This window comes from Caretta caretta, chromosome 10 (genome assembly GCF_965140235.1).
Source record: "Caretta caretta isolate rCarCar2 chromosome 10, rCarCar1.hap1, whole genome shotgun sequence".
Classification (NCBI taxonomy): domain Eukaryota; kingdom Metazoa; phylum Chordata; order Testudines; family Cheloniidae; genus Caretta; species Caretta caretta.
In genome coordinates, this window is record NC_134215.1 from 48,817,847 (window position 1) to 48,830,465 (window position 12,619).

The 12,619-nt window shown below is 48.2% G+C and overlaps 1 protein-coding gene across 6 annotated transcripts in view; it reads left to right on the plus strand.

Annotated features, from left to right (window-relative positions):
* The window catches only part of LINGO1 (leucine rich repeat and Ig domain containing 1), a 467,775-nt gene that overhangs the window by 175,047 nt on the left and 280,109 nt on the right, over positions 1-12,619 (plus strand). For all 6 annotated transcript variants that reach the window (XR_007358812.2, XM_048866889.2, XM_048866891.2 and 3 more), the window contains one exon: positions 11,752-11,794. The gene's annotated coding sequence lies outside the window, so the exon portion shown is untranslated. The remainder of the gene's footprint in view (positions 1-11,751; positions 11,795-12,619) is intronic.

The window sequence follows — 12,619 nt, forward strand, 5'->3', positions numbered from 1 at the left end:
CTGGGCACACAGGCTTGCCCAAGCCTCTAGGTGGGAACTTTAATTTAAGGTTCAGAACACTGGAAGATATTCAGCCCTTCTCCCTTTAATGAATCCAGACCAGTGTGAGAAATCAGTCACCTGCTAAATCCAGCTCCAAGTGAGCGATCGGCCAAATCCAGCCACAGAACAATAGCTAACAAAGGGAAACATAGTGATTGCTTGGTTATCAGAGCAAAGAAGGTTGGACACTGAAAAAACATCATTTGATTGCTGGATTTGAGGGGGCGCCGTGGGCTGGGTTTGGTGGCTGCCCACAGGGGCACTGGATTTTGCAATCAGTGTTATGGAGCACGCTTGGATGGAATTGGCAGGTGCCAGTGAGGGGTTGTGATGGACCCCTGAGGTACAACCTGGATCTGTGGAACTGCTGTGCACCCTTCACTCTCCAAACTGGGCTGTCTCTCCCAGTGCTGTGCTAGTGACAAGCAGCCAACCCCTCCAGGTGCTGTTATCACTCAGCCACCAACATGCAGAGACACACCCAGCTAAGTCGCATGAATGCTCTCTAAGCCACTCGTGACCTGCACATAAGAGACACCTGCACATTCCGCCCAGACTCAGCCTTGCACCGCAGAAGTGCACTGTCTTATACTGCTCAAGACCTTCTCTTGAACAATGCAAGCGCATTAATTAGTTTGCCACTTCATCAAAGGATAGTGGATATGCACCAGCCTCTGTAATCTGGGAAGATTTCCCAAGCACTTTAGACAAACTCATTGATAAGGATAAAACATTAAAATAAGTTTATTAACTATAGAAAGACAGGTTTTAAGTGATTATAAGTGGCAGGCATGAAGGTCAGAGATAGTTACCAAAGAAATAAAAATAAAATTGCAGTCTAAATTCTAAACCCTATCATAGAATCATAGAATATCAGGGTTGGAAGGGACCTCAGGAGGTCATCTAGTCCAACCCCCTGCTCAAAGCAGGACCAATTCCCAATTAAATCATCCCAGCCAGGGCTTTGTCAAGCCTGACCTTAAAAACTTCTAAGGAAGGAGATTCTACCACCTCCCTAGGTAACGCATTCCAGTGTTTCACCACCCTCCTAGTGAAAAAGTTTTTCCTAATATCCAACGTAAACCTCCCCCACTGCAACTTGAGACCATTACTCCTTGTCCTGTCCTCTTCTACCACTGAGAATAGTCTAGAACCGTCCTCTCTGGAACCACCTCTCAGGTAGTTGAAAGCAGCTATCAAATCCCCCCTCATTCTTCTCTTCTGCAGACTAAACAATCCCAGTTCCCTCAGCCTCTCCTCATAACTCATGTGTTCCAGACCCCTAATCATTTTTGTTGCCCTTCGCTGGACCCTCTCCAATTTATCCACATCCTTCTTGTAGTGTGGGGCCCAAAACTGGACACAGTACTCCAGATGAGGCCTCACCAATGTCGAATAGAGGGGGACGATCACGTCCCTTGATCTGCTCACTATGCCCCTACTTATACATCCCAAAATGCCATTGGCCTTCTTGGCAACAAGGGCACACTGCTGACTCATATCCAGCTTCTCGTCCACTGTCACCCCTAGGTCCTTTTCCGCAGAACTGCTGCCTAGCCATTCGGTCCCTAGTCTGTAGCTGTGCATTGGGTTCTTCCATCCTAAGTGCAGGACGCTGCACTTATCCTTGTTGAACCTCATCAGATTTCTTTTGGCCCAATCCTCCAATTTGTCTAGGTCCCTCTGTATCCTATCCCTGCCCTCCAGCGTATCTACCACTCCTCCCAGTTTAGTATCATCTGCAAATTTGCTGAGTGCAATCCACACCATCCTCCAGATCATTTATGAAGATATTGAACAAAACCGGCCCCAGGACTGACCCCTGGGGCACTCCACTTGACACCGGCTGCCAACTAGAAATGGAGCCATTGATCACTACCCGTTGAGCCCGACAATCTAGCCAACTTTCTACCCACCTTATAGTGCATTCATCCAGCCCATATTTCCTTAACTTGCTGACAAGAATACTGTGGGAGACCGTGTCAAAAGCTTTGCTAAAGTCAAGAAACAATACATCCACTGCTTTCCCTTCATCCACAGAACCAGTAATCTCATCATAGAAGGCGATTAGATTAGTCAGGCATGACCTTCCCTTGGTGAATCCATGCTGACTGTTCCTGATCACTTTCCTCTCATGTAAGTGCTTCAGGATTGATTCTTTGAGGACCTGCTCCATGATTTTTCTGGGGACTGAGGTGAGGCTGACTGGCCTGTAGTTCCCAGGATCCTCCTTCTTCCCTTTTTTAAAGATTGGCACTACATTAGCCTTTTTCCAGTCATCCGGGACTTCCCCCGTTCGCCACGACTTTTCAAAGATAATGGCCAATGGCTCTGCAATCACAGCCGCCAATTCCTTTAGCACTCTCGGATGCAACTCGTCTGGCCCCATGGACTTGTGCACGTCCAGCTTTTCTAAATAGTCCCTAATCACCTCTTTCTCCACAGAGGGCTGGCCATCTATTCCCCATGTTGTGATGCCCAGCGCAGCAGTCTGGGAGCTGACCTTGTTCGTGAAGACAGAGGCAAAAAAAGCATTGAGTACATTAGCTTTTTCCACATCCTCTGTCACTAGGTTGCCTCCCTCATTCATTAAGGGGCCCACACTTTCCTTGGCTTTCTTCTTGTTGCCAACATACCTGAAGAAACCCTTCTTGTTACTCTTGACATCTCTTGCTAGCTGCAGCTCCAGGTGCGATTTGGCCCTCCTGATTTCATTCCTACATGCCCGAGCAATATTTTTATACTCTTCCCTGGTCATATGTCCAACCTTCCACTTCTTGTAAGCTTCTTTTTTATGTTTAAGATCCGCTAGGATTTCACCGTTAAGCCAAGCTGGTCGCCTGCCATATTTACTATTCTTTCGACACATCGGGATGGTTTGTCCCTGTAACCTCAACAGGGATTCCTTGAAATACAGCCAGCTGTCCTGGACTCCTTTCCCCTTCATGTTAGTCCCCCAGGGGATCTTACCCATCTGTTCCCTGAGGGAGTCAAAGTCTGCTTTCCTGAAGTCCAGGGTCCGTATCAGACTAAGAAATATTTGAATCAAGCAGTTTTTCTTACCCTGCTAGGTGTTGTAAGTAGTTCACAGTTCTTAATACACAGGCTGAATTCCCTGCTCAGCCTAGGACCAATTTCCCCAGTTCAAAGTCTTTTCCAACTAAACATTCTTGTTGCCTTCAAAGTAGGTAGGGGAAGAAAGAGGCCAGGGGCTGATGTCAGAGTCCCCAGTTTATACCTCCAAATCCATGGGCATGGAAAGATACTGCCTCAGACATGGAGTCAGGGGTCACATGTTCTATGTGCCCTGCTGAGGGACTGGGCCTCCATTGTCTGTGTGCTTCAGGAGGGACCCACTGGGAAAGTGGATTCTCCTTAATGCACTATCAACCTATGACTGGCTAGTCCTATTGTAAATCCATCTTGGGGGTGTTAGTTGCTCCTTTATTGCCACCGAAAGGCCAGCTGTGGGTGTCTCCCAGGCTCACAACATATTTCAGTAACACACACACACAGCAAAACTTCCTAACTTCAGATACAATGGTAACACATATAATTCAACAGGATAGTAATGTTCAACAGATCATGACTTCTCAGATGATACCTCACAAGGCATACTTTGTACAAAACATATCAAAATCATACCCCAGTGATGAATGTGGAGGTACCGAGTGTCACTGGGATGTGTGCCGGATTTGGGCAGCGATACAGGATGATGTGTGCTGGATTTGGGGGAAGGCTGCAATACCTCGGTTCTGATTGACTGTTGCTCTCTAGTGGCTAGCCCATAGATAAAATGAGGGATCTATTACTTGAGCTTGCTGAGGGAGATCTTCTTTAGCTCAAGTGGCAGAGGCCTGTGTTCTTGAAGCTCAAGGAATAGGGTCCTGGCCCCAGCTGTATTTGTGTGCCTGTTGCCTACAGCATGTGGTAGGGTTATAGAATTCTATTGTTCTGTGGCGGGATTTGGCCGATCGCTCGCTTGGAGCTGGATTTAGCAGGTGACTGATTTCTCTCACTGGTCTGGATTAATCAATCGGAGAAGGGCTGAATATCTTCCAATGTTTTGAACATTAAATTAAGGGCCTGGCTATCTACTGACATTCCGAAGGAGATCAAATTAAAGAATTTCAGTGTTGATAGTTAAAGATGACAGGACGATAATGGCTCCCGCCAGTATTTATGAAGTACTGTTTTTTTAAAAAATATGTTTTCCTTCTAAAAATTAAGTGAATTTGATGCCAGTGCAAGGTACCAGCTTGACAGCCCCAAGGCCTCTCTCCATCCATATAACAGGTACCAGCAGTGGAAATGTCTTCCACACTGCCCCCTACTGGTGTGTTTCAACCCTTTCCAGAGTACAGCTATCTCTAGGAGTGAGGGGGAATCGAGCTTCCATTCCTCCTTCTTAGTTCTCTAGTGAGATTGCCAGCAAGGAAAGGAAACCAATTGTGACCGTGGCACCTCGTCTCCAGCAGTCGCAGAACTTCAGCAGGTGACTGTGTTTGGCCTCTACCAGCCTGGTCCAGAGTCAGACCAGGCACCTAGCTATCTGAGGCCATGTTTTCAATCATCACTCCCTAAGCCCTCGTGTGCTTGTGCCATCTCCCGGAATGTTTGTTCTCTTTGTGGCCAAGCGAGCACTTGCATGGTGGCCCACTGGGTGGCCCGTTTTTGGAGGGAAGGCAGCCTGTTCTGTCCCCATGCTGCACACTCACTTGGTAGATATCAGCATGCGTGTAGACATGGATTGTGCAGGGTCTTCTAACCCTGTATTTTACCTACAGCATGGGTTTCCATGCCAAACCAGGCAGTGCCATGTGAGCCTGAGGAAGGGGTAGGTGGCCAGCACCTACCTAATCAGCTGCCTTGGCGTCTTCATGTTGTACCTTCAACACACAGCCGCACCTTGGGCTCTCTGAGTATTTGTAGATTGTCCCTAGTGCAATATCGCTGCAAAAACCTCCCTCTACCCATAATATCAAATCTATTAATCAGCTTCTCAGTCTCATGCCGTAGGGTTTATAACCAGCTAACAAAAGCAGCTTTGGCAGCCGCTCCCTTAAATGCTCTCTCTGGAAACACATCTGGATCAGCTGGGCAACTCTTCAAAATTGGGAGAGCATATGGGAGGGGATTGGCAGCGGGGTGGGGGAGGGGATTTGCAGCTGCATCCCCTGCCTCTTGGAAACTCATTTTGAAAATTGCATTGGAAGCCGATAAGTTTAATGTCTGTTTAATCAAGGTGAGCTGTAGCTCACGAAAGCTTATGCTCAAATAAATTTGTTAGTCTCTAAGGTGCCACAAATACTCCTTTTCTTTTTGTTTAATCAAGGTAGCCCGAGAGGAAGGGAGAAAGAGCTCTGCATGCGGTGTGTGAACAGTTTCCCTTTATAGTTAGGGGGGAAGGAACTAGAAGTGCTATGAAGAGCTATTTTTTCCTCTTTTAATTTTTTAAAAGCTCCTCGCCTGGTGAGAGGGAAAGCTGAGTTAATTATATTGAGTTTATCTCCTCCGTTTTGGTCTGAGATCAATCTTAACAAATCTTACAGCACCCAGTGTTTGCAAAAGGCAGGGGGAGGCAGCGGGTGAGAAAAGGCCCAATTTCCTTTTGCTAATGTGATCACACTGCCACCTGGCAGGAGAACTGGCGCTGGGCGCTCTCCCTCTGCTGCTCGCTCTGTCTGGCAGCATGCTGAGCAGGCTGGGGCAGGACTTTTGGGAAAGCCTGGCAGGTTTGCAGGATCCCAGAGAAGCCGCGCTTCTGCCCAGTCTCCTTTTAGATGCTGCTTAATTCCCAGCAGTGTTAACTAATGCAGGCAAAAGTGGTGGAGGAAGAGAGAAGGAAGGGATGTCTAAAGCAGTGGGTTGGTGGCAGTTTTTCCTTTCTCAGGGCTTGTTAAGGCTGTCTTGCCTGGGTACCTGGCTGTCAGATTTGTGGCTCCTGACCTGCGGCTGTGGGTCGGTGCTATATGGGTGCTCTAGGGAGCCTGGTTTCCTACTCACTGAGTGATCTTGGGGAAATGACTCCCCATTTCCACCTTGGTTACCTTTTCTGTGAAACAGGGAAGCTTCTCTGTGTCCATCTCGTAGGAGATGGCGTGGCTCAGTTAATCTGTATGTGTAGAGTGCTTTCAGATCCCTCCCTGACAGGTTGATTTATTATATTGAGCTGATGATTCTCAGCCACACCGCTGGTTGCAAAGCCAGTGGTTGCCACCACATGCATGCGCTGCACTATGAGCCCACCCTCTGCAGGAAACTGGGATGGGAGGAAGTAGAACAGATATCCCAGGAGCGTGTGAGGATTAAGGAATGAGAGGTTTGAAAGGTACACTTGGGAGATGAATTTCAGGAGAGTTGGATGTCCATCTGTATTCAAGCTGGTTCTTCAGCACTCTGGCATAAGGCTCATAAGAGGCCTGGATGCAGGATCCTATTCTGGGTCTGATTCCGACAGTACCACATAAAACTCTGATGTTCTTCTCAAGACATAAACTCATGCTATGAGATTTTCATGGCCATGTTTGGGGAACTTCCTCCAACTGTGGACATAAGTTGCATGTCACCTTATCCACCCGGCGCCGGGCTGAGACTATACATAGCCTGCCTCAGGAAGCAACAACCCACTGCACTAAGGTCCCTGGCACCCAGCAGAGTTAAGTCTGAATGGTGTTCTGTCTCCTCCGGTTTCCCTGTCCCGAGGGGACACTGTGCGCCATTGCGAAGGTTCATCACAGGTGGGGTTTACACATGGAACCCTGCCAGGGCAGGCTCAGGTTGATCTCTATAGCCTGGCAGAAGAGCTCCTTGCAAGTGGAGAATTCTCTCCCCGGCACTTGGAAGCCTAAACCTGAAGGGATCTGCTTGGAGAAGGAAGTGAGAAGGGACTTCTTGGTACAGCAGGCAGATAAGCTGGCCCTGGGGCAGAAGGTTCCATAGGGCAGCAGTCCATGGAGTGCAGTTGGGTTGTGGATGAGGCAGCAGTCTGCGTGGTAGGCTGGTTCCCCATCCCATTGGGGGCTTTGTAGACTAGGACCAGCATATTCAGTTCAGGGTGGTAGCAGAAGGGGCGGCTGTTGGGGGGTAAGGAAGCAGGGTGGTGATGAGCTCACATCACCTTGGAGTGCTTCTGAGGCAGGGTGCTTCATGCTGCACCAGCTGCAGCTACTGTGTATGGGTGGAGATCAACCCCATGGGAAAATCGATGGTGAAAGTATGGATCAGAGTAGCCAGGTTCTCCTTTGTGAGTAAGACTCATTATAGCACTATCTGGAACTTCTCTGGAGCTTTGAGGGAGGTGCCTGTACCATCTCTGTGCAGGGTCTGACTTTTAAATAGTTGGCTTCTGAAGAGCTCCACCCTGGACTCCCTCTGCCCCTCTCCCTTCACTACCTGCATCATCTCAACCTAGTGCTGCTGTGTCCCGGGGAATTATCTTTATTGGAAAGAGCTGTCTGGGCTGAAGATCTACGTGGAACTGGGTAAATCCTCCCAGAATGTCCTGTCTTGACATGCTCTGAGATTCCTTAAAGTCTGGCATACATGGCATAGATTCTTTGGAGCCTGCCTCTGCTATGCTCAGGACTGATGAAGAGGACTGACCCAGCAGGGCTGGTCCCTGTAAGGGGAGATGGACCCAGCCCCACCTCTGATACACTTGGCTCACCTCCCCAGGTGGGAAGAATGAAGGTCATGTGGTTCAATCAGACTACTATCTTTCTTAGCCCAGAGGCCCAGGGAGAAAGGGGCAGTGGCAGCAGCAGATGGCTGCGGAGATAGAGAAGGCTCATTTGGATCCCCCGAGATAGCACGGGAGAAAAGGAATGCAGTGAGGTAGGGCTGGGGTGACCTGCCAAGGCAGAAGAGAGACCAGACTCCAGGAAAAGCCCTGGGAGTCCGAGCCCTGCTAAAGAGTGAGACAGACTTTCATTAGAGTGTGGAGGACAGAGACTGTTTTGGTTTGTGTTGTACTTTGGCTCAGAGTGGGGAATAGCCCGGAGAGTCAGCACTCTGATAAGAGGGAGAAGAACTGCGAGTTGAGCCCAGGAGGGTGGCAGACCATTGGTTTATGTTAATTTGGGACTGTTGTTGAAGGTGGTGTGTCTTTTGGACGTGGAGTACCCTGAAAAGGGATTGAACTCTGAGAGTGACCCAGCCAGAGGGTGAATCCCTAGGAGAGTCAGAAAAACTCTGGTGAGGGGAAACTGAGGCAGGGCTACTGCAGGGCCCCCCCATGTCACAAGGGGGACCTCTGCAGGTGGCGACTCAGTTCGAATGAATTAGTGGTAAAAAGGCCAGTGGCTGGCCTACTCTGTCACACCTGCCCAAGCTAGCCATAGTGCTAGAACAGTAGGAGAAGTGTGGAGAAAGCAACAGAACAAGAAAGGAGAAAAGCAGTGTCCATGAGGGAACTCGGTGTGTCTCTGTAAGAATTTGCTGCCATGGCTGTCTCACACAATTGCAGCAGATTCCCAGAATTTGGAAAAGTGCAGTACTCAAAAGAAAGGCAGTCATCAGTTACACAGCTCCATGAATGCCAATACCCAGCTGAGGGGGTGGCTCTTTCTCACAGCACAGCTAACTGGCACCACACGTGACCAAAACAACACGTATCTTCACGCGGTGTTCAAAGGCAGGACTGGTTTGCTCTCTGATAAGCATCCCTGAGATGCTTTTCGATACGGAACTGCCGGGACACCCCTTAATGACGCAATCCTCTGCTGAGGAATGTTGGGGGCCGCTGGGCCTGATCTCCAGAACCTCCTGGGGTAGCCGGCACCATTTCTTACCATGGGGTTGATGGCATAACCGGGTGGCTGTTTAGGAAGCAGGTCTTGCACACAGGGAGCAAAATCTGTTCTTTAAATGATAGCTCAGCCTGTGGGCCTCTCTTTTGATTTTTCTTGCAGTGACACTTGGTATTCTGAGCTTCAGAACAAACTAAACTCCATGTTGGAGAGATGGGTTGGTTTTTTTTTTTGTTTTTTTTTTGCTAATGGCAGAAAACAGAAGCATTTCAAAGTAGTGCCAGATTGCAAATGACAAATACACAGTCTTCTTTATTCAGAGAACTGAGATGCTCTTCTTATAAATTAAAAAAACAGTGGATATATAGGGGAAATGTTTTGGAGGCCACAGTGCTGCTGTTATACACACACACACACACACTATTTATTTATGTTCTAAATCATTGTCACACGCCTAGAAGGCTTTTTACCTGCAGTGGCTGGAGTTCAGGGTTCAGAATTTCTCCTACAATAGCCAAAGACCTTGCTACTGCCTAAAGCATTGCACAGGAGTGGGCTGAGTTACCTTTCCAGTACTGCACTAGATGTTAGCCAATTCATCAGCTGTCACAGGAGAAACAATGAGCGAATGCCACCCGCTGCTCTTCACTCATTGTGGGCTGGGGCTGGCATCTTGGAATCCTGATCCATGTGCCTTGGTAGGTAACCAAAGGAGGGAATTATTTTCACCAACATTCTTGCTTCTAAACATAGGACCCACTACTGTAGGCCACACAAACACAGGAAGCCCAGTTGAAGTCAGTGGGACTCCTTGCGTGTGTAATGGGTGAAGTTGGCTTTTTTGCGGCTGAGTGTCTAGCTGGATTCTGACTCTGCTCACCTCTGGGCTACGAAAACAGGCAGGCAAATCCTGGTATTGGAGTGCATATAATCCTACAACAGGGCTCCTATCTGTCTGACTGGTGTATGCCAATGCCCCCCCCCCCCACCCTATGACCACATCGTAAAATTGAAAAAGATATCAGGATCTGCTCTCGTCTAGCCATAAATAAAAGGAAAGTAGTCACAGCCCCCTGGGACCTGCTTGTATTCTCTCTCCGCCCCATGAAGATTATAACCCCCAGGCTAAGAACCCACGATGGATGCAAAATGGGGACCTGTCCATTTCTGAGAATCCTTGGTTAGGTTCACAAACGTGTGCAAAATGGGAAGTCATGGCTGAAAAGATGGCCATTGGTATTTAAACCTAAGCATGTTCTGCTATGTCTGGGATCTTAACCAGCTTTAATGATTTAAGACATGCATAGAAATTCTGTAAAACTCCGTAAAAATCTATTGCTTATCATAAGAGATCCCAGTGTCTTTGCAGAGTACGTCCTTAGCAATTAAATGACAATGCTCGTTCTCTCCAGCCATCTTGAATGACTGTACTTGCCTTTTGGAGTAGAATTAGCCCGAGGAGCTAAGAGTGCATGTGTGTATCTAATTCATGGTTACTCAGAGTATGGCGGTGTCATTTCCAGTTGGGGCAGACACATCAGCGCTAGCTCTGCTTGAGCTAGTGTGCTAAAAATAGTGGTATAGCCTCAGTGGCCCAAGCAGTGGGATGGGCTAGCCACCTGAGGGCATACCTACAGTTTCAGACACAGTTGTACTCAGGGTGGCTAGCCCTTTGCACTGCCGTGGCTACACTTCTCCTTTTTTGCACGCTAGCTTGGTCAGAGGTCGTGCGGATAGTTCTAGTCGAGCTGGCAATGACACCGTCCAGCTCCAGGATCTACTTTGGAAGTACGCTGCCAAAGTGGGGTCACCCCACCACCAGTGACTATGCACTATGGCGTGTTCAGATGTGTCGGGGGGCGAATGCGCCCCACCTGTCAGGGTAGAATATCATTGAAACAATAATCCTGTGCTACCCCATTTCTGAATCATAGAAAGATAGAAATGTCAGGCTGGAAGGGCCCTCGAGGTCATCATGTCCACTCCACTGTGCTGAGGCAGGACCAAGTAACCCTAGACCAGCGGTCAGCAACCTTTGGCACACGGTCCATCAGGTAATCCGTTGGTGGGCTGTGAGACATTTTGCTGACTTAGACCATCCACAGCTCCCAGTGGCCGTGGTTCACCTTTCCCGGCCAATGGGAGCTGCGGGAAGTGGCGTGGGCCGCAAGGACATGCTTCCCGCAGTTCCCATTGGCCAGGAAGGGTGAACCACGGCCCATCAGGAGCTGCGGGGGGCTGTGCCCACGGATGGTCAATGTATACAAAATGCCTCGTGGCCTGCCAGCGGATTACCCTGATGGGCTGCATGCTGAAGGTTGTTGACCCTTGCCCTAGACCATCCCTGACAGGTGTTTGTCTGACCTGTTCTTAAAAATCTCCAGTGAGGGGATTCCACAACCTCCCTTGGAAGCCTATTCCAGAGCTTAACTACCCTGAGAGTTAGAAAGTTTTTCTTAATATCTACCCTAAATCTCCCTTGCTGCAGATTAAGCCCATTACTTGTCCTACATTCAGCGGACGTGGAGCACAAACAATCACGGTTCACTTTATAACAGCCTTTAGTATTACCCATCAGTTATCTTTTCTCAAGACTAAACATGCCCAGTTTTTCAACCTTTCCTCATAGGTCAGGTTTTCTAAACCATTTTTTTATCATTTTAGTTGCTCTCCTCTGGACTCTCTCCAAATTGTCCATCTTTCTTAAAGTCTGGTGCCCAAAATTGGACACCCTATTGCAGCTGAAGCCCCAAAGGTGCCGAGTTGAGTGGGACAGTTACCTGTATCTTATATAGGACACTCCTGTTAATACACCCCAGAACCATGTTAGCCTTTTTTGCAACTGCATCATGGTGTTGACTCTTACTCAATTTGTGATCCACTATAAACCCCCAGCTCTCCAATGCTTCATGCTGCAAATGGTCTGCCTGCTGAACCGCAACTCTCTGTTCTTTTGCAGGTCTTTAGTTGCAGAAGAAGGTCCTTGCAGGATTTCTTCACTGGTAAGTGCTGTGTGGTTTCCTTTAGTCCAATTACTAACTAGTGTTGAAGCATCTGTTAGTTATTCAGCATTGCTCTGTGTGTTTGTACGCATGATAGCCTTGATTGTTCACTTCCCTACACTGGAGTAATGCTAGTGAAATGAACAGATTCACACCAGTGTGCTGAGTACAGGATGAGGCCCAATAAGTGTACTGTTTGGCACAATGCAGCCCCAGTGATTATTGGCTGTTGATGGGACATTCACTCTGGTTCATTGTATCTCAACGGTCGGGTCCAGAAATTGACATCTGTTAGTTCTAGGGTTTTTTAAAGCAATACAGAAAAATATTGAGGGTCTGATCTTCCCCTTATGTGCAGGAATTCTGTGCCGGTACGGCCACTGACTTTGTTAGGGCTGCTCTTGACTCATACCTGTGCCAAAGATTCCTCCCCCGTGACATTTAAAATGAGCACAGAAGTGTGCACCCATGTAGGTGCAACAATTTATGTGCCATGGAATACTGGGCTGTTACCACTATTATTGCATGTCTGTGTAATCTTCAAAGGGAAACTGTGTGGGCATCTTCCGTTCTGCCTCGCTACATTTTGATGGATGGAAACTGGAAACTTCAATTCAGTAACTGACATGATGGTTTAAATAAAAGCCAGGATGCCTCTAAATCATCGTAGTAGTGAGGCTGTCCCTAAGGGCTAGGCTTGGGAGGACCTTTTCAAAGATCAGAAGGCAAAGTGTTCTGTAGGCGTAGAGCAGCAGTTCCCCTCAGGACCTTGCAAAGGAGCAAGGTTTAGATAAAGCACAAACAGAGCATTTTGGGTCGTAAGAA